General features: G+C 54.0%; 1 long non-coding RNA gene across 1 annotated transcript in view; it reads right to left on the bottom strand.

Moving 5' to 3' along the window:
• The window catches only part of LOC150010339 (uncharacterized), an 86,458-nt gene that overhangs the window by 2,474 nt on the left and 57,545 nt on the right, over positions 1 to 26,439 (bottom strand). Inside the window, exon 3 of the long non-coding RNA XR_016511400.1 lies at positions 17,938 to 18,026. This is a non-coding gene — a long non-coding RNA (uncharacterized LOC150010339). The remainder of the gene's footprint in view (positions 1 to 17,937; positions 18,027 to 26,439) is intronic.

Below are 26,439 nucleotides of genomic sequence, written 5' to 3'. Positions count from 1 at the left end.
CTGTCCCCATGCTGGAAACCCCCTCACACTGGGTGCCCAGTCAGGTGGGAGTGGCAGTGGGGGACTCAGGCCTGGTTCAAGCCGTGAACACAAGAGGCAATATTTTCCAATCCTACCCTCAGTAACCACACCTCGTGCGGCTTTGCCACCCGGTGAGACCAAGAAGAGACAGTGGGATGAACCAGGTATCCTGCTCAGAGCCTGACCAGACAGACCACAGCTATAAGCAATGCGGATCCACTGTAGGGAAGTGTTCTCTGCTTAAAAGACACTTGGTGCCATGAAGTGGGTGTAGCCTGAGCCTCAGGGCCTAGTGGGGGTGGTGGGGCCACCCAGTTTCCCCTTGGGATGGTGCCCCGCTGAGCAGAAGGTCTTGTGGGCATCCTCATCTCAGGATTCTCACTTTGGGAGTGGGTGGAGGAGTGAGGCCCTGACTGCAAGGCAGCTTCTGACTGAGGGCAGGACAAGCAGCGTGCAGACCGCAGGCTGAAACCTGCTTTCACTCTCACTGCGTGTCTGGAGCGCCCAGGGCAGGGCAAGGCAGTGATGGGTACCCACTCTGCAAAGCAAGACGGGGTCTGGGACATGGCAGAGGTCCCTTTGATTAGAGACTGTTGTACCGCCCAACCACACCCACCCTCCAATCCCCTCCAGATCCAGGGATCCCTAGGGAAGAGCAGAGTATGGGCTTGGGTGGAGGCACCAGGCCAAGCCGACTGGGGCTGGGGCTGGCCCAGAGAGAGGCAGGGCTGATCCCAGATTCCTGAAGGACAGCAGTGCTTACATCACCGGGTGCCCAGGATGTGGGCACCATGAAGGCTCTGTGCCTGTGACTCTAACCTCCAGCTAAGTGACTAGTTTTGCTCTGCAGCTGCCAAGAGCTGGGAGCCCACATTCTGGGCTGGAGCCCTGGCCCTGTCTTCAGTGGTGAGGTCGAGGGAAAGGGTGGGTGGGTAGAGCTGGGTTGGAATCCCTACTTGCCCTTTATTGCTTGGTGATCTTGAACAAGTCATCAGCATCTCTGAGTCCCCATTTTTGCTCTAAACAAGGACTAGTCGTTCCCCCAACTATTCACCCGCTAGGGGAGCCTCTAGGCTGCCTTATAGAGCCTGACCTTGACCTACCCACAGACAACTGGGGGCAGGGCTTAGACTACCCCAGTGTGGTCCATATGGCATGGGGCTACACTGATGGCACCTGTCAGAGTTCAGGGCTCCTGTCACCTCCTGCTAAATCATACAGATGTGCCCCTCGTGCTGTGGTGGCTGTGAGGGCTTAACAAGACTTTGGGTGTGTAGACACAGTGCCACGGATTAAGGAACAGGTCAGGGAATGGTGACTGTTAAAGTTTGGGGGAGGGGTAACTGCTCAAGGTCATCAGTGGCCAACTATGGGCCAGAACCCAGGTCATGTGAGCACCCAAACCAGATCTAACCTGCCACTCCACTGGCTGAGCTGACCTGAACCAGCTCCTGCCACTCTGACCCTCCTCACTGAGCTGGAGCGGCAGCTGTTCTGACTCCCATCTTACAGATGGGCCAGGCAGCTGCTGGTCAGGGTCACACAGCGAGGAGCCCTGTCGCTGGCCCTGCACAGCAAGGGTGGCCTCAGACCCAGCTCCCAAGCTCTCTGGGGTGACATGGCCTCCCCCACCTGAGACCCACCCAAGGAAGCCTCCCCTTACATGACCCTGGAGCAGGCCCTGTCCTCCCCTGGCGGCCAGTGCTGGCTCCAGGAGCAAGGCAAATATTTACTCCGATGGTTATCCAGACCGCGCTGGCCGCCCTGCCTCCCGCATTCCTGGAATACATGTTCCCTGACCTCACCATGCTAGGGAGGTGGGGGGAGGCATCCAGACGGGGGTCAGAGCCAGACCGAGGAGTGTCCTGGGCCTGGTGGAAGCCGGTGTGGCAGTGGGGAAGAGGCAACACTGATGCTACCTATGGGCCTCCTTTAGGCAGCTCCTCGCACCTGCTACTATTCAATCACACACACAGACACAGCTCTTGTGCCCACGGAGTGACCAGCTCAGCCTGCCACACACTCGGCAATTCTTCCACTTGCCAGGGCTCTTCCTCCTCAACCCCAGCCTTGCTCCACACTCAGCACAACCCTGTCACCAGGGAGCTGTCAAGTCCACTTTACAGATGAAGAAACTGTCCAGCAAAGACCAGAGATCACAGAGCCGGAAGTGGTAGAAAGTGCACTGCCTCACCCCAAACTGCACTATCAACAGCGCTGTGGTACTCATCACGTCCAACTTTCCATGCCCAAAGGACCTCTTCCTCCAGGCTGCCTTCCTGGATAGCTGCCTATGCCGAGTGATTTTTCTCTTTTCTGAATTTACAGAATATTTGATAGTGTTTCTTTCATTCTCCTTGCATAATCAAAATTGAGTGTCTGGTTATCTCTCCGGCTGTGAGACACTGTCATACTCACTCCAGGCACAGCCGAATTGAGCTCAGGGGCTTGGGTAGCACTGAATGCTCAGGGGAGGACTGAAATCTCGAGTCTTTCCAACAAAAAACAGTAGCTGCAGTTGGCCTCAAGGAACAGATAAGAAAAGATCCCCCGTGAGTTGGTTGTTTGGGGTTGAAGGACCCTCCTGGGCAGAACTGCATGAGAATCATGAGGTGCCCTTGGTTCAGTGATCATGTCTGAACACTTGCCCACTCCCAGGCCCAGGGAAGCCCAGTACGTCAGGGCCCAGCCCCCTGCTATATGCCCCTGGGTTTCCCTCCTGCCTCTCTCTTCAGAAAGGCAGACTAACAGGGTTTGGCTGAGCTGTTGGGGACACATGGAATGCCAGGCTGAAGTGTGGGCCCGGCACCTCTGCTGCTGGGTCCTCAGGGATGCCTCCAGGTGGAAAAAGCAAGCCAGTGCAAACCAGGGCCATACCCGGACACAAGGAGGTACCCAGAGAGCAGGTGTTGGGGAAGGGTAGGGGCACCCAGAACTGTCCTCTCTATCCACCTAACATCTCTGAGACTTTGTTTCCTCATTCTGAAAACAGGGGCTATAAACTAATTTCTAGGGGGTCATGTCTTCATTTGTTCATTCCCTCCCTCCCTTCCTCCCTCCCTCCATCCATTCATTTCCTTCTTTCAACAACTAATGACAGTGCCTACTATCTGCCAGACGAGGGAAAGAAGGAGAAGAAAGAAACTGAGGATGGGTAGGTGAAGAAAATGAAGGCAGGAACCAAAGGCCAACCTGAACACTTGCCCAGCCTGTGTGCGGGTGGGTAATTCTAGGAGTGAGTGCTGGAGGGTGTGCCTAGTTCAGCCTGGCAGCAAAACAGGGGCCAGGGGCATCATCGTCTTGGGCAGAGTCTCTCATGCAGGAGGGCAACCCTCCTGGGCAAAGGTCCAAAGACTTGGCAGGAGAAAGCTTTGGGCTGAAAAAAGAATTATATGTGGCATTAGTGAGCAGGGGACAGCTGCATTTACAAGCCAGGGACACATGCAGACATATCCCTGGGGCCCCTCCAAGGCTTCACCCCATGCCCAATCATGATTTGCTGTATTTTCAAGGCCATGTTGGAGTGGTACCTGCTCCAGAGACCCTGTCAGGCCTAAAAGTCCTTGTTTACTCAGTGGGCATCACCCACCCAAGAAATCATGCCCACCCATCCTGCCTCTCAGGTGCTCAGGCTCATGGTGCATACTTGTGTGCCTTACCCCACCTAGCCATCTCAGCCCCTTGGTATTGGGCTTGTGGAAAGGGGAAAATGAGATCAGAGAAAGGAAGTGTCCTACCTAAGCTCACAGGGCAGTAAGTAGTGGCATCAGGATTTGAACTCAGCCCCAGCTGGGGATTAGATCTCCTTTGCTGTGAATCTGTATCATATTCCCACACAGGAAAGGGAGATGGGCCAGGAGGCTCACTTCTTCCTGGAAGCCTTCCCTGACTGCCCTAGTCAACACCTCCTAACCAGAAGACTTTGTGGCTCAGGCTTGTGGGCCACTCACATTAGAGGAAGAGAAAAGGGTCTCCCCTTTCTCCAAATTATCAAATGAACAATTTCTCCTCTAATCAAGGGTGAGGGCACACATGGATTGATGGTGCACAGTGTGGCTTCAGGTTCTTATATACCAGAGTTGGGGCCTCAGCTCTGTCACTTACTGATGTATGTCATGCTGGGCAATAAACTTAGTCTCTCTGGGCCTCAGTGTCCTCATTTGTAAAATGAATATAGCAAGAGGCCCTACTGTCCAGAATTGTAAGGACTTAACAGTATTATCCCTACACTGCACTTGCACAGGAATTGCTCAATAAATAAGGACTATCATTATTATCCCTGGCTTAGGTTTGCTACCAAGTGCAAACTTGGGGTTTATGTGGGGTAGAGGCACTGGAACCCTTACAACAGATATGAAGAAAGATCTAGGACTCTGGGAAGATGAGTCCTGGCTTCAGGCCCCTTCTGGAGCCAACTTAGTAGCAGGCTGAGTGGATCTGCTTCCAGAGATGGGCTTCATGAGGGCCACCTACTCCCAGAAGAGGGGCCCCCAGTCCCTTCCCACAGAAAGGCCAAGGGACTGAGTACCCTCTAGGTGCAAGCTCTGTGCTAGGTGATCCTTTCCACACCCACCCTCTCATCAGGCCCCATGGGGTGGGCAAGGCTGCCCTTTACCTGGGGCCAGCGTCATGCTCAGAGGGGCATGTAGCTGGAGTTGGCCAAACCAAGGCCACTAGCACCCACCTGGGCATTTGCCATTCCCAATGACAATGATCGAAACTGAATTTTCTGCCAATGGCCCCATGCTAGGGGCCTTGTCTCTCACCTCTGGCCATTCTGATTGCGGTCCCTAGCGCCTGTCACCTGGCCCTGCACTGCCCATCTGAAGGCTGCCCTGTAGAAATAGCCCTGATCCCAGGTCTCCTGCAGCATTAATGGGGCCTGGCAGAGGATCTCAGGTGAGTCCTTGAAGGTACTGAGTCTAATTCTGCCACCTTACAGAGGGGGGGGGGGGGACATAAGTCTGGAGAAGGACAGGGATGGGCCCAAGGCTGGGATGAGAGCCCAAGTTGGCTCTGGTGTTGGAGGTTGGGCTGAAGAGCAAGTCACCTGTCCCTCCGGGTCTGTTTCCTCATCTGGGGCTACACTGGCTGGAGAATTGCCTGAGTTGACAATGTGTGATCCAATGACTGGTACAGGGCTGGGTACCACCATCAGCTGCCAGCTCCATGGGGCTGCATGGACTCTGGGCCCTGTGCTCCCTCCACATGAGGAGGCAGGCGGGACAGTCGAGAGGCTGAAGGGCACAGCACTCCCCATGGCACATGCAAACCACCTAGCACCAAGTGTTCCCAATGACCCCATTCCTCAGCCAGTGGCCAGTCCCCTGGCGGTCACCCTCTCCAAACAGGCAGCCCCCTGGGATTCTGGCCACAGTGGGCCAGGCCAGTCTGCAGTGATAGCCAAGGCCCAGATTTACAAATGCTGGACAAAGGAAAGTACTGTTCTTGCTAGCGGGAGGTGGTGGGTCTGAGCACGGCACTAATGTCACCCAGGCCTGAATGAAATCCTGATTCTGCTGTTGCAAACTGTGTGACCTTAGCCAGGTCCCTGTGCTTCCCCCACTGCAGTTTACTCATTGGTGCAACTGGGAGGGAGAAGGTCCAATTGGGGCAAGTGCCCTGGAGAAGCCAGAACACGGGAGCTCTTCTTGTTGGAAGGAAAGCCAGCTCTCCCGCCACAGCCAGCCCCCTGATGGACAGCTGCCTGTTGTCCGCAGCACCCAGCACAGGGCTTGCAGATACGAGTCCCTGGAATGTTTGCTGGATGAACGAATGAGCAGTGATGGGAGGTGTGGTATGGAAACAGATTTAGATTGGTGGATACAGCAGCTGACACTTGTACAGGGCTTACCACCTCTGTACCAGGCCCAGCTCTGACAAACACTATTTTTAGAGTTAACCCATTTAGTCTCCACAGCAGTTCTAAAGTAACAATGTTACCCGTTTCACAGGTGAGAAAACAGAGGCTCAGAGCCATGAAGTCACTTGACCAGTGTGAGAAAGTGGCAGAGCTGGATTGTGTCCAGGCCTTGGGCTCCAGAACCCATTTGCTGGTACAAAGGGGGACCCCCTGGAGAGCAGCCCCTCAGAGGCCATCTAGACCTGAGGGTTCCCACAGGGCTGCAGGCCCTGCCCCCAGGGTCTGATTTAGCTGGTCTGGGTGGGCTCCCTTTCAAAGCTGCCCTGGCTCCCATGTGCAGCAGGGGCTGAGAACCCCTGGCCAGCCCATCTTCACTTTCAATGAGGAAACTGTGGTTCAGAGTGGGAGGGCACATGCTCAAGGTCTCCCTGCATGTTTGGGGGTGGGGCTTGAGACCTGAAGTCCAGTCCCCTGACTTGTCTGTCCTGGGCTTTAAGCTCTTGGAAACTGCACTGTCACCCTAGCCCAGAAGCCCACAGGCGCAGATGTGGGCAGGAAGACTGAGGCAGACAGGCACAGGGAAGCTAGAACAGCACGTAGCCAGATGACACAGAGGCCCAGCAATTCCTGACTCACAGCCACCCATCCTGTGACTCCACCTACCACCAATGTCTCCACCCTGGCTCACACCCCACAGCCCACTGCAGCCACTAGTCACTCCCATTTAGAACCAGAAAGCCACAGAGGGAGGAAAAAGCAGTGGGGCCCCACCCAGGGCGGTGTGGGAAACCCAGACAACCCTGATCCAGGGGGTGGGGGAGGGGGACAACTCCAGGACACACAGAGGAAGTGACATTAGTGCTGACCCCTGCCCCTCCCTATAGTATCTACACACTCCCAGCCTGTGCTAGCTACCTACCCTGTGGACCACCAGTCTACAGGAGGAAAACTGAGGCCTGCTGACACTATCTGGGCCCCACACCTGGATGAGCATGCCAGGCTTCCCTGTTTCCAGTTCATCTCCCTGAGGACGTATTACTCCTCTGTCCAAGAACCTTCGATGGTTCCCACTGTCTATGAGGTCTAGTTCTAACTCTTCAGCCTCACATTTAAGGACCCAGGCTGACTCCAACCTATAATCTTTCCCTCCATGTCTGGGTCTCAACCTCTGTATCCCTGCTGTGTGGAACGCCTCCGTCCTTGTGGCCTGATACACTGGAAGGGAAATGAACATCCACTGAGCGGCCACAGGGGTTTAGACACTGTTCTCAGGATCTCAGAGACTCCTCACAGATCCTTATACACTGGAGGGAAATGAACATCCACTGAGCGGCCACAGGGGTTTAGACACTGTTCTCAGGATCTCAGAGACTCCTCACAGATCCTTATACACTGGAAGGGAAATGAACATCCACTGAGCGGCCACAGGGGTTTAGACACTGTTCTCAGGATCTCAGAGACTCCTCACAGATCCTTATGACAGTAGCTCGAAAGGCCCATAGGACCGATGCAGAAGCTGAAGCTCAGATGGGTGATATGTGCAAGGCCCCTGGAGGCTGAGCTGACGTCCCTGAGCTCAGGGTGGCACTGACTCTATGTTAACCATCCAATGTCACAGCGACTTGAGTGTACTCATCTTGGTGTCCAGGCTCTCCCTTTGGCCCCTTTTGGTAAGCAGCTGATACCCTGAACTTTGGCCCCTTAGCTGACACGAAGCTGAGTTTGGGCTGGGGGCCACCCAGCTAGGGGAGGTCTCATGAAACAGAGAAGCAGTGCAGGGTGGGGGCGAAGAGCACTGACTCTGGGGCCAGCTGGTCAGTGCAAAACCCAGTGTAACCACCTGGGGCAGGCTGAGTCACCTCTCTATACCTCAGTTTTCTCCCCTGGAATGGGGACAACAGGAGCAGTGATCTGTTGGGGTTGCTGCAATGACGACCATGAACTTCTGTAGACAAAGTACGGGAGCAGCACTTCTACAGGGTGCAACGGAAGCATTTGTTGGATTATGTATTATTACCCTGTTCCTCCCTGCACCTTAGGCTCAACACCACAACTAAAGGAACATGCAAGGCCTCAGAGCACCTACTAGGAGGGAGGAGGGGGAGTTGAGGATGACAGAAGAGCCTGCCCTTCAGCATTGCCCCCTCTCCGTGTCCAGACCACAGGGCTGCAAACCTGACCACACACCTGATCAGAGCAAAAGATCTACAATGCTCTATTTCCCAGCTCCTGGGAGGAGGGAGCAGGGAGGAAGGAGAAGGGAGGGCTCCTTCCTGCCAGCTTTGTGCCTGTGTTGTCAGAGATGGGATGACCCAGAGAGGGGCCATGCCAGCATCATCCCGTCCCCCATGGGAAAGCCACCAATGTCTCTCTCCCTGCTTGGGGTTTCATCATAGACAAAGTGCCCTTGGCTGGGCTGGAGACAAATATGTCTGAGATATGTGACAGGAGTCTGGGCAGTTAATTCTAAACCTGGTTGTCTTGATAGGGTACAAAATTCATCTCCCCTAAACCCTTTTTCCCAGGGGATGCTCACAGCTGGGCAGAGCTTCTTCTCCTGCCCTTTCTTTCTATAGGTGAGGCCCAGAGTGGATGAGTCACTTGCCCAAGGGACCAGTGAGCTTGTGGTGGATGCTAGACCAAAAACCCTGGTTTCTGGGCTCCCAGGCCTAGCCTCACTATGAGGTTTCTCTTTTCAGGCCCCTAAAGGTGACTGACTGTCTGGGAGAAGATAAGTCACCAGTATGTGTGCGGTGAGGAATGGGTGTGGGCCCAGAGCTTCCACCTACGGAGGGGGTCAGAACAGGTCAGAGCCAGGGCAGCCCAGAGCTGAGGTCCAGCTTCCTCTCTCAAGAGGGCATGATTCCTGGCAGCAGATCCCACGGGAAATAGTAGAAGCACCACCCTTGGGGACATAGGGTGGGACAGGGGTGCCTGGGCAGGGTTTCCTGTTGTGGGGGCGGTGGCCACTTACTGAGGCTGAGTGACCTGTGTGGCTGTGGCCCTGGGGTCAGGCCAGCATTGGGTTTCACCTCATCCCTGGCTCGGACCCAGGCCACCCTGAGTCCCATCCTCCAGGCCCGCCCTGGCTTCCTGTCCCACAGGCTCCACCCAGCCCAGAAGATAGGGAGGGCCCTGTGGAGGCTGCCTCAGAAGTGCCAAAGTTTTCTGGAGCAGGAGTGGGCAGGCTGCCCTGGCCTGCTTGGTGACCTTTGGCCTCTGACCTCTAGACCTCCAGCTATTTGTTTTCCAGCAAGAGGCCTTGACAGAAGTACCACTGGCATTTTTTCCTAGGAGCTCACAACTCTAGCCATGGCTGAGCAGGGTTCAGCCCTCCACCCTCCACGATCAGTCGGATCACCGCCTCCCCAACTCTGGTCAGAGGGGCAGTATCATTTCTGAACCATGCCGACGGGACTAGGACAAGGGGAGAAGCTGACGTGGAACAAAATTCAGGCCTCCAAGGCAGAACTCGCTAGGGATCAAAGATGAGCGGCAGCTTGGCATCGCATGCAAGGTGTTGCATCCTAGCCAAGCAGCACAACCCCCATTCTACGGACAAGCTGATATCAAGCACTCAGAGCAAGACCCCTTCAGCCCACCCCAGCTTTGCATGACTGGATCCTTAAAGTGCCAGGGGTTTGAGTGAGGTGGAAGCTCGGCCCAACGTGCTGTGGGGCCACCCATGGTCCCCAGGTGAACTGAACTCATTCTCTGTGCCTCGGGAACTGGGGGTTCACCTGACCGTCAGTGGGGATACGCTGGGAGTGGAGAGTTTGGTGTTCTGGTCCAGTGAGGGGGAGAGGTTCAAACAGAGGCCCTGAGTCCCCTCTCCCACCCCTCCTGGCTTCCTAGGGCACAGGCTATAGGAGGCTGTGGCATCTCAGGTCTCCCTGAAGGCTGCTCTGCAAACAGGTACCTCAGAAAGCCAATAGGCCAATAGCCCAGGGAGAGGAGGACCCTTTCAGCCGTCAGTGTGCCCACCATGGACAAAGCCTCTTATAGCTCAGTCTGGGGGAGGAGTGCAGATGGGAGGTGGTTTGGGGCTGAATGGGCTGGCCTTGCCTGAGATCACCCCAGGGACAGTGTTGGAATCTAGGTCTCCTGCCTGTACCATGGGCAGTTCAAGGTCCTCCCCTGAAGGCTATCAGCCAAGCTCACTGCAGTCCCTGGGCAGTCACAGGGCACACCTGTCCATACCTGTCCATAATACACCAATCAAACAGGCCCTACTGGGGCTGTCTGCAGATCCAGCTTGATGCTCTGCCTGGAGGCAGCGAAGCTTGAGAGGGATGCAGTCAGCAAGGCCAAATGCCTAAGGTCTGTGGGTCCGCAGTGAGCAGAGTGGAAGACAGAAGCCAGACTTCAGCCCTGCTGCGCAGCCAGGGCACCTGTTACCAAGAAGAGTTTCTAAGACAGTCATGTGTGGTATTGAGTCTCTTGACCCTGGGGCCATGCAAACCAAGTCCAGGACACAGAAGCCTAGGCCCCATTCTGGGACTCTCACCTAGTAGCTTTTTAGCCACCCCAGGCCAGAATCCACATTTAGTTCTGAGTGGCAGGATGGCTGGCCTATGTCACCAGCTCAGCAACTGGCCACTCTATCTCCATCCCTTTTCTGTATAGGAGTTTCCCAGCTCTAAGAGCCTCGAGCTCATGAGCTCATAGGGCCCTTCCAGGTTGAACACCCTCAAATTCTATCACAAGAGCGAAAAGGCCTTTCAATGCTCTGTGTGGCCCTGATGCTATCTCTCTGTACCCCTCACCCTGGGTATCTGGTGTGCTCAGACACCAGCCCATCTGGGGAAAAGTATGCCTAAGCCTCCCAAGAACCCAGGGCAGCCTGTGGGGCTTGTTGAAACCTGATCCCCACCCAATGGCTGCCCGTCTCCTGGGTCTCACCTAAGCCTGGACCCTCAGCCCACCTGGAGATGCTGTTTGATGTCGGCTTGGCGGTGAGCATCTCCAGGGCCAGGGATGTGTCTTTTACTGAGCACAGGCTTGGCTCAGACTTGGCTGCCGAGAAGTGTTTGTCAAAGAAGGGGAGAGGGAAGAAGCGTGAAGGGAGGGGGACAAACAGACACATGGATGCACACGGGCTCTCAGAAGCATGACCCGCAAAGGCCACTACAGCCATCCTCCTCCTCCAGGCCCCAGGGGCCACTGTGCCCTGTATAGCTAAGCCATCTCATACAGGCCAGGTAAACCTGGAGGAAGGCGGAAGGAAGCCCTACCTTTTCCGCTGAGGTTCTGCTGCTCAGATGGGCTTCGAGAAGGCCCCTAACCCCCAGATGTCTCTGCACTCTGCCCATATCTGCTTTGGAAGGCTGGCTGCGGCCCCCACCTCTCTGGAGAAAGGGGACTGTAGCCCCAGCTGCTTAGTCTACAGTGGACTCACCCTTGCCTGTTGTCCCCTGTCCAGTTCGGAGGCTTCACCCTCCTGGAATGCTTTATGACTAGGGTCTTTGCTCTGTGAAAAATGGTCATGCCCATCCAACAGGAGGAAATTACGTCACAGGTATGGGGGTTCCACAGAAGTTCTGGAAGCACTGTGTTCTGACTACTCCCCTGCCCACCTCAGGTCCTGGCACACAGTAGGTAGGTGCTGGATCTGTTGAATTAACCAGTGGCTTGCCGGATGCACTTGGGGAGGCCTGACTTGGGCTCTGCCGCTGAGGGGCCAGGACTCAGCAGCCACTCTAGGGGACACGACAGACAGTGACCATGTCCACACATGCCCCTCTCTCTGGCCAGGGCTCTGCCTCTTCGAGCTTCTCCTGGACAGAGAGTGCCTGCCCTCTCTGTTTCAGGGCTGGGAGGGTTCTCTGTAGTCAGCAAGTCTAATACCTTTTCTTGACAGATGGAGGTGGGGGAAACTGAGGGCGGGCAGAGGATCAGAGCAGGGCCATTCCCAGGCTAGGCCTCCTCACACCAAACCCAGAGGCCTAAAAACTGCAGTACCTGGCTCAGGGCTGTCCTCTGTCCCGGGGATCCTTATGTCCACCACCCACACAAGTGCAGCCCCTTGCCCTGGATCCATGTCTTTGCCACCTGGCTGCAGCCAGCCTGAACTGCTTACTTAAAAACAAACAGGGAGTCAAAGAACCCATATAAAAGACTCATGGACATGGACAAAGGGGAGGGATATGATTGCGGGAGAGGGGGTGGGTTGGGTGGGGGAGAGAAATTAGGGGAAAAGGGGACAACTGTAATTGAAAAACCAAAAAAAAAACAAACAAACAAACAGGGAAAGTGGCCACATGACTGGCTAAGGTTTCCTAGACCAGGGACACACAGATACACACACACACACACACACACACACACACACACACACACACACACACACAACCACTTGCAGCCACTCACTGCAGGTCAGGCCGTCATGTGGCCCAGAAGGGCAGGGACTGGGCCAGCTCAGGTTTCATGTCTCTGAAGGACAAGTGACGGGCCTGCCTTTCCTCACCCAAAAGAATGCCTTCTCCAAACACTTGTTTTCTGCTTCCTGGATGTGCCAGGGACATGCTGGATGGGAATCGAAGGGAGTGGGGGAGAAGCAGACACCTCCTGGACCTCTGTCCAGTGCTTTCCTTCCGCCCGCCCGCCCTCCCAACCCAGAGGGCAGTTACCTGCTGGGAAACTGTGGAGGCCCAGCGGCTGTGACGGCAGGGAGAGTCACAGAGCCCGGTGCTTGGATGTGGGGCAGGAGGGGAGCTGAGGCTTTGTCTCTGAGTGAGACAGGGACAGACCTGTCAAGACCTTGTACCTGGAGCAGGGGTTTTGCAGCTGAACAACACGGCCCAGCCCTGGGGTCGTCCAGGGGATGAGAAAGGGTGGGGAAGGGGGCTTCATCCAACTTCGCAGGAACAGGTTTGCCTTTGGTCTGATGTTTGAGAAAGGTCTGTGGGTCAGGGTCTTGAGGACTCTTCTAGCTTTGGGGGGCAGGGGAAGGGTTGTGCCTCAGATGCTTCCACAAAATGGCAGGCCTGTCATCACAGCCTGGACTGAGACTGGCCCACTCAGGGAGAAGGAGGCCACATATCGTGACAGGCATTTGTGACCTGCCCGGTTCCAGGGGACCACTGCCACCAGTTCTATGGGGGTCTGAACCGGCTTCCATCCTGCCCTGGCTTCAGGCCTGATCCCTAGGACCCTAGCAGCACAGCGATTCACTGCAGACGCACCTCGGGCAGTCCTCAGAGAAATGAGGGGCATGGCCAAGAGTTCTCAAATAAAAACCAATTCCAGCCAGGCCTCTGCTAGGTCCTTCTTCTTATGTTATTTCATTAAATTCTCACCACAACCCAACGAGGTAGGTAGTGTTGTCACCCCATTTTATGGATGAGAGATCAGCAACCTGAAGGCCACAGGGTCGGTGAGGGGTGGGTCAGGATCTGCACCCACAAAGTCCACCTCATCCACATTCGTAACCAGTTCCCAGTGTGCAGGCCCCGGCGCAGGCCCGTCCTCTACAGAGCTCTCGGCCAGGCTTCCAAAGGCTAGACCCAGGTTCTCCAGGGACACACACACACAGCAACCCCACCTCCCATCCTCCATCTGTCCCATGTAGCCCATGCACACTGGGAAGCCCCTGCATGTGGTTTCTGTGAAGGGCTCTAGGGTGGAAGAGGAAGAGGTGGAGAAATAAGGGAGAAGAAAATGTGGGAAAGGGGCGAGCATAGGGTACAAACAAAGAGAGAGAGAGAGAGAGCTATGGTGGGGTGAGAGAGGGTGGAGAGACAGGAAAAAAACAGAAATAGAAGAGCAAGAGAGAAGGAGAAATAGAGAAAGATGGGAGATGACCCTGGGAAAAAGGGAAGGAAAGAAGGAGGGAGGAGAGGAGGAAGGGAAGAAGCAAAGCCAGAGAGCAGAGGCAAACAGAAGGGGAAGAAGGAGCAACTGGGTGAGAGAAGGAAGGGGAGGAAGGAAGGAAGGAGAGGAGACAGGAGAGGAGAAGGGGAATGATCTATAGGGAAGGGGCAGGGGATGTAGGAAGCAGGATCGAAGGAGAAAGACAGACAGGCAGGGGGTGGTAAGGGAAGGAGAGGGCCTTGAAAAACCGAGAGAGATAGAGACAGACAGACAGACAGAGACAGACAGAGACCGAGACAGACAGAGAGAAAGGCATACCCGCCCACCGAATATTAAATACCTAACAGGAGATGACAAATCAAATGGGAATTACTGCGGTAAAAACATAATTAGAAACTTGATTGAAGTTAAACAGAATTTACATAACACTGCAAATTAACTTTACACGGAAACTATTCACTGGGAAGGCAATGAAAAGCCATTTCATTAGTAATCTATATTTAAACAATAGGCACAATGGAGCCTTCTGATGAGGAACTTGGTGCCTTCAACCTAAGGGAACCCCAAAGGCCAGGGGAGAACAGCAGGCAGTGGCTGCTCCAAGAGGAAGTGGGCAGGGTCCAGGACAGGACCTCTGGGCCTGCTAATGGGAGGTGGGGGTGGGTAGACACAGGAAGCCAGATCAGATTCTGGAATAGGTTTCACCCTTGACTTGCTGTGTGGCCACGGCCAAGTGTCTTACCTTCTGTGGCCCTCTGTTTCTTCATCTACAAAATGAGGAAGCTGGAGAGGTGTTTTACATGAAGGTGCCTGCGAGTGTGGGTCCTGCAGAAGAGCCCAGGAGATGGTGCAGGGCAGTGGTAAGAGTGCTTGGGATTCGGACCTGGTTCACAGCTCTACCTTGCCACTTATTAGCTGTGGCATCATGCCAGCTTCTTCCTCTCTGGCCCTGATTTACCCATCTGTTCAGTGGGGATAAGTCCACTCCTGCCCAGGCAGTGGGAGGATTTAGAGAGAGATTGGGTGGGGACAGGCTTAAGGAAAAGGGAGTCTCAGCCATAGGATTACTTGTCTCATCTGCCTGGCACACTAATTAGATTACCCATGGCAGCCTGCCATGGAGCCACGCATCATCAGAGTGGTTTCCCATGGCTCCCCAGTCCCTGAAGCAGAGTCAGAGGCACATATCCTGGAGGGACTGGAGGGTCAGAAAGCCCCTGCTGGGCTCCACGCTGTTCTCAGTGTGGAAAAGTCCCCCAAGCCTTTGCCACATCCCAGCCCCATCAGGCCGCTTGGGCAGTGGGGCTGAACTGTGCCTACAAGCCCCTGGCGGTCTGCCTGCTCTTCTCCACCTCCCATCCCACCTACAGCACCACGTTGAGCACCTGCCCATCTTAAAGGCTCATTCAGGGACAGCGGTTCCTCTCTGCAGCCTCCCCTGACTGAGCCGCGGCCACTCTCTCCACTGAGAGCTGAGTGCTATGTACGAAACACCACAGACACACAAGGATGGATGCCTCCCCCCAATACACACACCAAAGGCAGTGAGCTTGGCTGCTCTTCATGGTGAATGCTAGCAGGCAGCTCTGACACACACTCATAGTCCGTAAGTTTCTAGTTTCTTTAAGATAAAGGATATCCAGGCAGTGCCTGGAGATTCAATAGGAAGGTGTTGGGTGCCCTTCCCCCTGCAGGCAGCTACCCTTTGGAACCCAGTGTTTTTAACAAGCACTCCAGACAAGGAGGAGGTCTCAGGGACCCATGAGCTCCAGAGGGGAGGAAGGAGGTCAGGAGGGGTAGGTGAAGCTTCTCAAAAGAAAGTGCAAAGTATGTGGACATTGGGGCAAGAAGTTCATTCAGTTCAGCCCGAGGAGCGCCCACCAGCGTGGGCATGGGAAAATACACAGCTCAGCCAGGCACCCATGGGCCTTGGTCTCTGTGTGGCCAGGTGCAGAGGGGGAAGTTGGTCTGGCCCCTTCTCCCTCTCTACCACCTCTCTCCACACGCGCCTCATTTAGTGAGGCTTCTGAGCTTTCGTCGATGCTGTTCCCTCTGCCGGACACGTGGTCTTCCCTCTTTGCCAGCAAAATCTTCCTCATCCACAAAGAGCCCGCTGTCTCAGCTCTCCTCCTCCCTCCCTGGCTGCCGCTTTCCATCTGCTTACTGCCCCCACCGCATCTTCTCTCCCTCCAGGGTCTGTATGTTGGTGACACAGACTCAGGCTGTGATCTGTTCCATCTCCACTGCCTCCTGAGGTGACCTCATGGCTTGCAACACCATCTATACATGACAGCTACCCCATATATATCTCCAGTTGGGACACACTCTGCCTCCCAGACACCCTCATCTATCCAACAGCCGACTCAACCTTTTTACTTGAAAGTCTCAAAGCCACCTCAAACTTAACTCGTCCGAAAACAACTCCTCGGCTTCCTTCAGCCCTCCCCTGCTGTCATCCTCGGCTGAGTAAATGACCATCTCTGCTCTTCCAGTGGTTCCTGTCTCAAACCCAAGAGCCTCCCTCGACTCTCCCACTCCTCTCTCATCGTCTGCCTCTGATTGACCCACAAGCTTGTCTGCAAGGCCTTTATAATATGTTCAGACTTCGATGGATTCCCATCTCTTCCCCTACTGCGCCTAGTCACCACCAGCCCTCCCTGGGTGTGATCCATAGCTTTCAAGCCACCTCCGGGCTCCACTCTACATGAGTGGGTCCCCCAGGATCCTTCTGCCTTCTCCTCCTACCCCTCACTTCACTCTGGCCACATGACTTCTCTGCTACATCCTTGAACACCCCAAGTACATTCCAGCTCCCTCCCTTCTTGCATCCAGGTCTCTGTTCAAATGCCACCTTGTCAGAGGCCTTCCTTGACCATCCTTTGTCAAAGAACACTTTAGTCCACACTGTAGACTTGTTATTTTACTTGCCTAATTTCCCCTCTTAAAATTTAGCATCACTTGACATCACTTGACAAATATCATATTTGGGGTATTTACTGTCCATGCCTCCTCAGGAGAATGTAAGCGCCACGAGGAAAGGGAATTTTGTCAGTTTTACTTCCTGCTGTGTCTCCAAAACATCAAGCAGCTCCCAGCAAGGAGATTTTCTCAGTAAACATTTGGGGCATGAATAAATGAACAATGCCACTTCCCCTGGGAAGTCTTCCCTGAATGCCTGCCTGCAAAGCCAGCACATGGCCCCTCCCCTGTGCAGGCAAAGACACTTACACAAGCCTTGAGCACTGAACTCGTGGAACTGGGTCTGGCTCTGGAATCATGTGTCTCCCTCCATCGCAGATTGCACCTTTTCAGGGCAGGGCTGGGTCTGATCCCTCTTTAAAATCCAGCCCTTAGGGTAGGCCTGGCCTGGTGTTAAGAGCAGTGAGTGTTTGATGAGTGAATTTGTGAGTAAATGGATGGTTAGAAGAATGGGCGGATGGGTAGATGAGTAGATGAATGAATGAGTGAGTAAATGGAAGAGTGACTGAATGGGAGGATTGGACAGATGGCTAGATGGGTAGGTGAGTGGATAAATGATGAGTGGATGGACAGGTCCACCACAGGCACAAAATAAAGACCAGTGGTTGCTTGGGATCAATAGCTGGAGGATGGGCCAGCCCAGTGTAGTGTCGTGAAAGCATAGAAGCTGATATGGCAGATGGGAGACAGCTGAGCTGCTCTGATGTGGCCAGAGCTTGCTGTAGACCCCTGGCGAGCCCATTAACGTCCCCGAGCCTTGGTCGTATGATCTAAAAATATAGATAATAATTCTTACGCAGAGCTGCCAGGGAAATCACTTTGGAGTTTCAAAAACTGCCTCAGCGACATCTCCAGTGAGACACCTCTCCAGCCAAGTCTGCTTTAGAAAGTCCTCTCTTCCCAAGCCCTGACTGGTCCTGCTGACCTGGTGGCCTTAATGCTATACTCACAAGGGTGAGGATCCCTGGCTGTGCCCCCAGAGTTCAAACCGGGCCAGGCTGCTAATAAGACTTAACTCCAAATAAAAATGAGGCCAAACTGATTTACAGAATCTTTGAGAATTGGGGGTACCCATTTTAGAGATGGACAAACTGAAGCACAGAAGCATTTTGTGCTAGCTGCACACATGGAATTACAGAGAAACCCTGCAGCCTGGGTCAGGAAGGGCTTGGAGGACAGGCTGACACCCTTGCCCCTGGCCAGAGCTCAGGGGAAGATGGCAGTGTAGCCTGGGCATCAGGCTGTCGGGGGTCTGGTGTTACCTTTCTAGGACTGGCAGCTGACAGATGGACCACGGCTCTTCTCACACCCCTCCCAGCATCAGTCTGATGCCAACGGCGTCCTCCTTGTCCTGGGTACACGGGGAGAGAGACAGACATGTGTGAGCGGCCAGGACGCAGACAGCAGTCCACTGTCTCCCAAACCTGTCCCCCACTGCTAGGCTAATCTTGCTGGCCTCTTGGGCCACTTAAGCGCTCCCTGGGATGCCTGATTTATCGCAGTTTGCAGTACTCCAACAAGCAAGCCAACTCCTTCTAGGAGGAGTCTTAAAATTTTTAAAAATATGTCTAAGTTTTGTTTCTTCTGGGGCTCAGGGACTTTGTGTTGTCTTTTTCTTCCTGGTGAGAAAAGCAGAAAGCCATGGCCTTCCTGTGTGGCCCCCAGGCAGGGGGACAAGGAGAAGTTGTAGGGGTATTTTTAGCTGGGCCTGTGAGCCCCTGGCCATGTTCTCCTCTCTGGGCCATGCTTGGCTCCTGGGAATTATCTTTCACAAACGGCAGCCACTTCCAAAGCCACTCTTTGACCTCTGCCTGAATTCTTTCCTCATTATGAATTGCTCACCAGACCTCTGACCAACACTTGGAGCCATTTTATATATGTGCACACCTCCTTGGCAAAACCAGCTTGCATTCCCCCCTTGTCTCTTCCTGCATGCAGGGATAGACTTTTTGCTGACAACTGACAGAGGAGACCCAGAAACAGAGTTTAAAGCAGAGAAGAGCCCCAGTCATTATTTATTTTGTTTTCGTCAAACTTTAGGCCTCTCCTGTGCCCTTCGTGACTCTTGGTCCTAGCTGAGTTCTAGCTGAGTCCTATCTGTATGATGACTTAATATTTATCTTTATGTCAACTCACTTTTTTTTTTTAGCTCCAATAAACCTGGTCTTGTCCAAAGCAGTCATGTCCATGAAATAATAGGTTTGATATGCTAGCTATATATTTCTAATCTACCTTAATAAAAATTTAACTAAGGAAACAAAAATATATGTTCATTCAGGTACTAATTTTAGAATCTTTTCACAGGTTACCAGAGTTATGAAGGCAGAGCTCTGGCAAACTCACTATTGTTTATCGATCCTTTCCTTGTATAGAAGGAGAAGGAGAGTCATGGGGAGGGGCAGTTGGCTGACAGGACCCAAGAACTGGTTAGCAAATAAGGCCAAGGGAGCCCAGGGGGGTCAGAGCCATGGCGTACTGGAGGTTTTTAACACGGTCCTTTCTTGCCAACACTGGGCAAGACCATTCCTTTCCCCAGCATGAACTTTGCTGTGGGGATCTGGGCAAATGGGCACGGCCTTGTGAAGAATTTGGTTCCAGGATGGGGTGTCCCAGTGCAGGGCTGCAGGCCATGCCGAGGCCTGGGGTCTAAGATGGCACCTCTCCCCAGTGTTCTCTGAGGCTTCTGGTGCCCCTCTGCCCCTTGCCAGGCTGGAGTTGGTCAGCAGGGGCTAGAAGTATAATCCCCTCTAGTTAGATTTGGAAGCACAGGACACATCACGGGGCTCCACAATCTGAGCTCTTGGTCCTCAGCTCCTGAGGGCTCTCGAGCGGCCTCTGGCTCTCTGTGTGCCTGGGTGTTGCTGGGTGTGCCTTGGGGGGTAGATCCTGGTGATCCCAGAGGCCCACCTCGAAAGTCTCAGGCCTTACTTGGCTTCTCTGACCTCTCCAACTCTGCCCACAGGTTGCAGACCCCTACTGGGCCCCTGGCTGAGTACCGGGGCTGCTTGCCCCTCCTGCTGAGAACAGGATGTGGGTATCAGGAGGTGAAGGAGAGTGTGGGGTCGGGGTGGGGAGTGGCCTCAGGAAGAGACTTCCTGAAGCCAGATCGGTTTACCACAGTCAGTTGGGCCCAGGACGGCACAGCTGTGAGTTATAAATGTCCCTGTCAGAGCCCAGGGCAAGAGGCCTGCTGCCAGTGGAGGCGCCAGGGCCCAAGGCGCCCACTCCTCTAGGAGCCTCCCCAGACGAGGGCCCCCTGCCTTCCCAAGTGTCCAACCCTCACGATCTCGGGGCTCTCTTGACTCCTCTCTCTGAGTTTTGAGGCAGAGAGGCCAACACCACAACCCCCTACCCACTCCTCACCCTTCCAGGTGCGAATGTTGTGGTTCCAGCTACCTCGAGAGCTCTGAGGGCAAGGGCCATCCTGGGCCTCTACCTGGCACCAAACCCAGGGCTTGGCGCACAGCCAGCCACCCTGGTGACAGCCTCAGGGGCAACTGTTCCAACTCAGCAACCTGCTTCCCACGGCCCCAACAGCCCCCTGTGCCTGCCCACTGGGGCACACACAGGTTAGGGTAGTGGGCAGGAGGAGGGCGACAGAGCTCTAGCTCACAGCGCAGGGGCAGGGACACCTGCACATCTGGGGTCTCCTTCAGGAGGTCTTCTCTGAGAGTCCCACTCTCCTTGCCTGCCCTCCTCCGAGGTTCCTCAACCTGTGCTGTGGGGTGTGGACTGCAGTATGGGGTGCTCAGAGGCAGGCCTGCACATAACATGGCTGTCTACAGGGAGAGAAGTTAGGCCCCTCCAGCCCCCAGGCCCAGGCCCTCCTTCTTCTGGGGCAAAAAGCAGGCAGGAAAGAGCCAGCCTGCAAATACACTGATGGTAACAGAAAATAAGCAAGGGGCGGTCCAGGTTGGCAGGGCCTGAAGCTCACACTACTTTGGAGGTCCTCTTTAGAACTATATATAAAATTACAAACACATATTTAGAATGAGAAAATAAATGACAACAAATTCCCAGAGCCTTAGCAATCCAGGCCCCTTTAAACTGTTACCAGAAATGCTTACAGAGATGTACCTCATAGCAACCTGGTGCCCTCCCACCTAGAACCCTCTACAGCTGCCAGAGAAATTCCCACCTTGACTGGCACAGTGCAGGGGAGGGGCTTGGAGGCTGAAGCTCCATGGGTGCCCCAATACGCCCACCTCTAATCAATAAGAGTTTTAAAACTGCTGACAAGAATAGTACCTAACACTAATGGATCTTTATCTGGTACCATCTGAAGCACTTTACGTGAATCAACTCATTTAATCTAACCACAACCTATCAGGTAGATACTATACCCATTTTAACAGATGAGAATACAGACACAGAAAGGTTAAGAAAGCAGCCCAAGGTCACACAGCTAGGATATGAACCCAGGTAGCCTGGCCTTGGTGCCGTTGGGGGCTCAGCCATTGCTCCTTGCTACTGCTCTGGAGGGCCCAGGAGAGCTTTCCCTCCCTTGGAGGCTCCAACAGCAGCAGCCACCAAGGGCAGACACACAGGTAAGCCCTGTTCTGATTAAACCATTCCTCAATTCCACACGAATGCTTACACACTACACTGGCACCAAGATCCTGATAGTATACGGCCTTCTGCTTGCCTTACTCTGCACAGGGCATGCTGGGGTCCTCTCTACGGGCAGAAATAGGCATCAACTGGGCCAGCCCAAAAGGGACCACAGGTGGGGGGAGGGGCTTGATGAAGGTCATGCAGCTTGCTGTCCAATTCTCATTTTACAGATAAGAAAAGGGTGGTTTGGAGAAGTGACTTGTCAAGGGTCACCAGCAAGTGGTGACACCATGTGAGGTCTGAGGCTGGCCTCTGTAGGGGTGGGGCAGGTCACCAGCAGCCTGGGTGGGACCAAGGCCAGGTGCTGGTGGGCCAGGCTGGCCAGACCTCAGAGGGAGGAGGCACCCTGCCTTTTGGCCTCCTCGGAACAGTGCCTTTGTTTTCTCTCTTTGTTTTCCATCTGCCCAGCCCCCGCGGCCTTCCAGGCTTCCCCTGATTGTGTGCAGGGCGATAAAAGGGCAAATGAGCGGGAGATCTCTGGCGGCAGTGGGGTCACCTCGCACAGACACGGTGGCGGCGGGTGGGTGGCCGAGGGGGGCCCTGGGCGGGTTATCAGTTCACCACCAGCTGCATTGAGTGCTTCTCTGAGGGGCGCTTTGCACAAGGCCCTTAGACTCCTTCCAGGGTTGCATGACAGTCTCCCATTTACAGAGAAGGAGTCTGAAGTTCCAGAAAGTGCAGCCAGGCCCAGGACCCTAACCTCTGATCTCTCTGGCTGTTTAGGTGACACCTGGCCTAGTCAAAGCCATTTTCCCTCTACATCTAGAACTGGCTGTTTTCAGACTGTTCAGGAAAAGAGAGAGAAAAGGGTCAGCTAGGGTCTCGACCACCAATGCCTGGGGAGTTGGGCCAGCCAGGGAGTCGCCGTGAAGTCATTCATCTGCACCTCATCACGTGGGGTGAGATGGAACAGTCTGACCTCCTGGATTCCCTAAAACACAGACCCATTTAAATGGTTTCTGAAGGCAAATGATTCCCTTGTGGTGGGCTAATTCCTACTGATTGCAGGGCTGGGGAGAGAAGGGCATGATCAGGGGCACTGTTGGCTTGGGTATGGGATGGTGCAGTGGTGACCTACAGGCCAGGCCAGGGACTGGCCAATCCTGCCCTCAGGTCCCTGCTGCCGACGCCTGGTCTCCTGACCTGATGTTCTCTGACCTTCCCTAAGTGTGTCCCCAACTTCAGTTACTAGATACTGTAAGCCACATCCTGTGTTCCATCTAAATTATTTACACATTGTTATCTAAATCACTTTGAACCAATCACTTTCTTTTTACTTAACCAAAGCAATATTGTCTGCAAAATTGCAGATTTGAGGTATTAATTACATATTTTTTCCAATTTAGATGAAAATACATAGCATTAAGATCTGGAATTCACATCCTTGTGCATGTCCTCACAGTCCACAGTGCACAAGGCCCGGGGCTGGGTGCAGGCTGGTCCTGGGGAAGCTGGCCTAAGCTGTGGGATCGAAGCTTGGTGAGTGGGGTCAGGGGGCTGTGGAAGCAGAGCCCTGGGCTGGATGGGAAAGTGGGAGGAGACTCCGGTTCCTAGAAGGGTACAAGAGGGTTTGGTTTTTGCCAAAGGCTCAGACTGGGCTACCTCTTTCCTTCACTTGGGCTGGGATTTGGTCCAGATATTTCTCTTGCTGCAGATAAAGCTATTACCCTGAACATTCCCCCTGACAACAGCTCCATACATTGAGAACCAGCACTGGAGGAGTAGCCCAGATGCATGGGTTAGGGGTCTGTCTCTTCCACTGTCTTACTGGGGGGTGGGGTGGGGGGATGCTGGATGTCTCTGAGCCTCAGTTTCTACATCTGTACAAAAACAGAGAATGAGCCAAAGGTTCCTCCCATATCTGTCAGTCAGACTGCAGTCCTCCAAACCTCAGTGACATGCAGTGCTCCTGGTGACCCCTGAGTCTCAGAAAGACCCTCTAACAACCCAGGGGGACCTCCCTTGACCCTTCCCTCCGACACCTGATTGGGGGCCTTGAGCAGCATCTGAAGGTGAGAAGGGGAGACAGGACCATCCTGTGTGACAGCTATAAAATTAGATAATCAGCTAATCACCAGCAAATTAGCATCCCATCTTAACACAGAACAAATATAGTATTTATGTAAAAGTTGTTAGGAGTTTCTCTCTTTTTAATTAGCAGAAATAAATGCAAAATGAATGGTAATTAGGCAGATGATGGATTCGGTAGTACAATTATGCCTGCAGCAGTGCCCCAGTCCTTAAACGTTGCAGTACTCCGAGGAATCAGAGAAGCCTATTTATATAGTTTATTTATAAAACAAAGTTAGCAGGAACAGAGGGGCGAGGCCTGGGCAGTGCTGGGGGAGGGGTCTGAGCTGCAGGGGCAGGGCCCTGGGAAGAGAGGGATCTTCAGTGGCCAATAAGTCAGGGGCGTTGCTTAGCACTGGGCTGTGACACTGTACCACCAAGGCCCCCACATGTCTATTTCAGGCCCCGCATGTGTCGCTGAGAATGACCTCCTGGGCAGGAAGTAGGCTGGAGTGGTGCGGAGGGGCTGGAGCAGCTGTTCCAAACACTCCTGTCTTTCTCTTTCCCTCTCCTGGTCCCCATTCCTCTCTTCTCTGCTGGCCCTGTTTCTTCACTGAGCGGTTCTCTATGCTGCACTCAGAGGCATATTCTTCTAGAATATTCTCCCTTCCCTCTAGGAACTCAAAGGGAACCAGGTCTAGGAACAGCGCACCCAAACAGTGGGATTAATGGTTAAGTTCCAGACCAGTGGAGCACCTAGTGCAAGTATAGGGGCAGGAGTCCTGAGAGGAGGCGGCCCAAGAGTTGGGTTTTGAAGGATGCGTAGAAGTTTTCTGAGGTGGAAGCAGCAAAAGGACCTGCATGTGCAAAGGCAGGGAGGTGGCAAATAGCATCCTGAGACTGCAGGAATGACAGCATCTGGGGTGTGGAGGCTGAAGAAATAAGCAGGGTCTCATTTCAATGGGTCCTGGATGCCAGGGTTAGGGTTTGGACTTGATCCTAGAAGCCGTGGAAAGGTCTAAACTGAGGGAATGGGGCACCCTTCCCACCCACAGCTCTTTTCTCAGCTTCCCCTCCCCCGGCCCCAGAACCAGGGAAAGGGCCTGGTGGACAGGCTGTTAGAGGCAGCTGGTGCAGCTCAGCAGAGCTTCAAGCGTGGAGCAGGGGGCTAACCTGATTAGGAGGGACAAGAGGTTTGTCTGTGGGGAAGGGAGGCAGGGTAACGGCTCCGAGGGTAAAGGGAAGAGGGGGCTCACTGGGACCTCTTGGGTCTCTTGAGTGAGGGGCCTATCTCCCCTAGACCAGCGCCCCCTACCCTGCCCTGCCCTGCTCCCGACTCTGACTGCTGGGGAAGCTTCACCAAGCCTGGGGGGAAGGGAGGCAGCAGTGACTGATTGACCCCTCCCTGCCCCCCCTTTCGGCTCAAACCCCAGTTCTACCACTGCCAAGTGCTGTGACCTTGAAGAGCCACTCCCAACTCCAGGCCACACATTCTTGTCTCCAAAACAAAGGCTTGAAGGAGAATTCTTGAGAGGCAGGGGCAAATTCAGCCCACAGTCCTGTCCCCAGCCCGTATAGTTTTAAGGACATGGGTTATTAAAACCTCTGTGACTTTTAGGGGTTCAGGTGAGGCAGGCACTCTCCCGTTTGCCACAGCCCCTGCCCAGCCCCCCTGCCTCACTCCAGCCTCCTTCCCAGGCTGTGTGGTGTGCTGCAGGCAGTGAGTCAAGACCCCTACGTGATGACCACTTAGGTCCTTCCACGTGACCATCTGGGCATAGCAGACAAAGCTCAGGGGTGGGTCAAGGGGAGCAAAAATGCTGGTTGGTAGTAAGAGGAGCTTCCTTCCCTGTCAGACAGACAGGAACACAAAGGCTGCACCCCGGGTCTGGAGAGCTTCTGGTCTCAGAACCAGCAGCTCTACTGAGCCCTTGACTCAGGCTGCCCATCTCTAAACTGGGAACAAATACGCCTGCCCACCCAAGCCCTGGGGTCATTAGAAAGGTCAAACAAGACCTTGCTCCTGACAGTGATCTGAAAGGCAAAGCACTGCCTAGTGGTTTAGCTAGTCTTGCCTTTGATCCCGGAGGCTGTAAGGATTTCACAAAGGGAACTTTTTCCCACTCCCCAGTGTGGAAGGCTCTAACCTTCTGAACCACCCCTTTAAAAGAACAGTGTGACAGGCAGCCCCATCAAGGCCTAGAAATGCGAGCGGCTGTCACGCTCAGGGTGTGCTCTGAACTTGTAAGGAAGACAAGGATCACACCGCACCACTGCTCTGTTCTGTAAGTTGTGCTCCTGCCTTAGGCCAGAATCAATAAAAATCTCCACTATGATTGTTTCACCAGCGCAAGGGGCTGGGCCTCTTGCGATGACATTCCACCGCTGGCGGGCACTGCGGGTCTCCCTTTGTCACGCAGTCTCGGCCCCACTGCAGGCGGTGGTGACATGTGGGGTGAGGGTGGGGGATGGGTGGTGATGGGGCAGTGCATGGCTGGTAAAAGAGGCTCTGCAGAAATGTTCTAAGTACCTCTCCAAAGACAACCCTGGTGCTGTTCATCAACTGGTTTTCAGGGCTGTGAAAAATCAATGGCATTTGTGCTGAAAACTCATCATTAGGACAGGAAAAACTCTGCAATGGAATTGATTTGTTTAAATATAATAACACAATTTAACAGAGAACTGTGGGGGTGGGGAAAGGACTGGGTCAAACAAAAGAGGGAGCAACAGCTCAAAGGACAGGGAGGCCCAACCCCAGTGCTGCCCTCTGCCCTTCCCAGCCTCATGCACCTCCCCCAAACCTGCTGTGACCCCGGTGCAAGGTGGCTCAGGTCTGGTTTCAAAATGTCCCTCAACAGCCTTCAGATGGGCCCACAGACCTGGCTAGTCATTGCTGTGTTGTTCTTGGAAGCGACTTTGGCTCGGTGAACATTGTTTCAACCCAACAAACTCATTAGGCACCTACTGTTCTCTAGGGACCTGTGAGAGGTCATGGGGGAAACGATAAATCCCAGCCCCAGCTCCAAAGGCATTCCATGGGAACAGGGTGGATAAGGTAGGTGATAATCAGAGGCAAGGGAGGGCTGGCCTTCCTGGGGATTTCAGAAATATGGGAGAGGAGTGCTGGGAAAGGACAAAGG

The sequence above is a fragment of the Furipterus horrens genome, unplaced genomic scaffold, assembly GCF_987537825.1.
Source record: "Furipterus horrens unplaced genomic scaffold, mFurHor1.1.pri manual_scaffold_5, whole genome shotgun sequence".
NCBI classification, from domain to species: Eukaryota; Metazoa; Chordata; class Mammalia; order Chiroptera; family Furipteridae; genus Furipterus; species Furipterus horrens.
The sequence above is the reverse complement of the archived record's forward strand: the minus strand, read 5'-3'. Positions and strand labels throughout refer to the sequence as shown.